This window comes from Penaeus monodon, chromosome 20 (genome assembly GCF_015228065.2).
Source record: "Penaeus monodon isolate SGIC_2016 chromosome 20, NSTDA_Pmon_1, whole genome shotgun sequence".
In the NCBI taxonomy this organism is placed as follows: domain Eukaryota; kingdom Metazoa; phylum Arthropoda; class Malacostraca; order Decapoda; family Penaeidae; genus Penaeus; species Penaeus monodon.
This window is the reverse complement of record NC_051405.1, coordinates 28,311,627-28,311,836: the sequence shown is the minus strand read 5'-3', so window position 1 is coordinate 28,311,836 and position 210 is coordinate 28,311,627.

The window sequence follows — 210 nt, the reverse complement described above, 5'->3', positions numbered from 1 at the left end:
TAGTCAATATTACGATGTCATCAAAGATTAGTCTAATGTTATTTAGATATTGTTTATTTGCAATACTGTATAGCAACATCGTCCATACTACTCAGGGGAAGCCATCTTGTAAACACGAGTCGCACGTCTATTGTCCACGTCCAAGAATTATGGAGTTTCCACTTGTTAGTTGTTTCATAAGAACCTAAAACTATTACTTTCTCACACAAT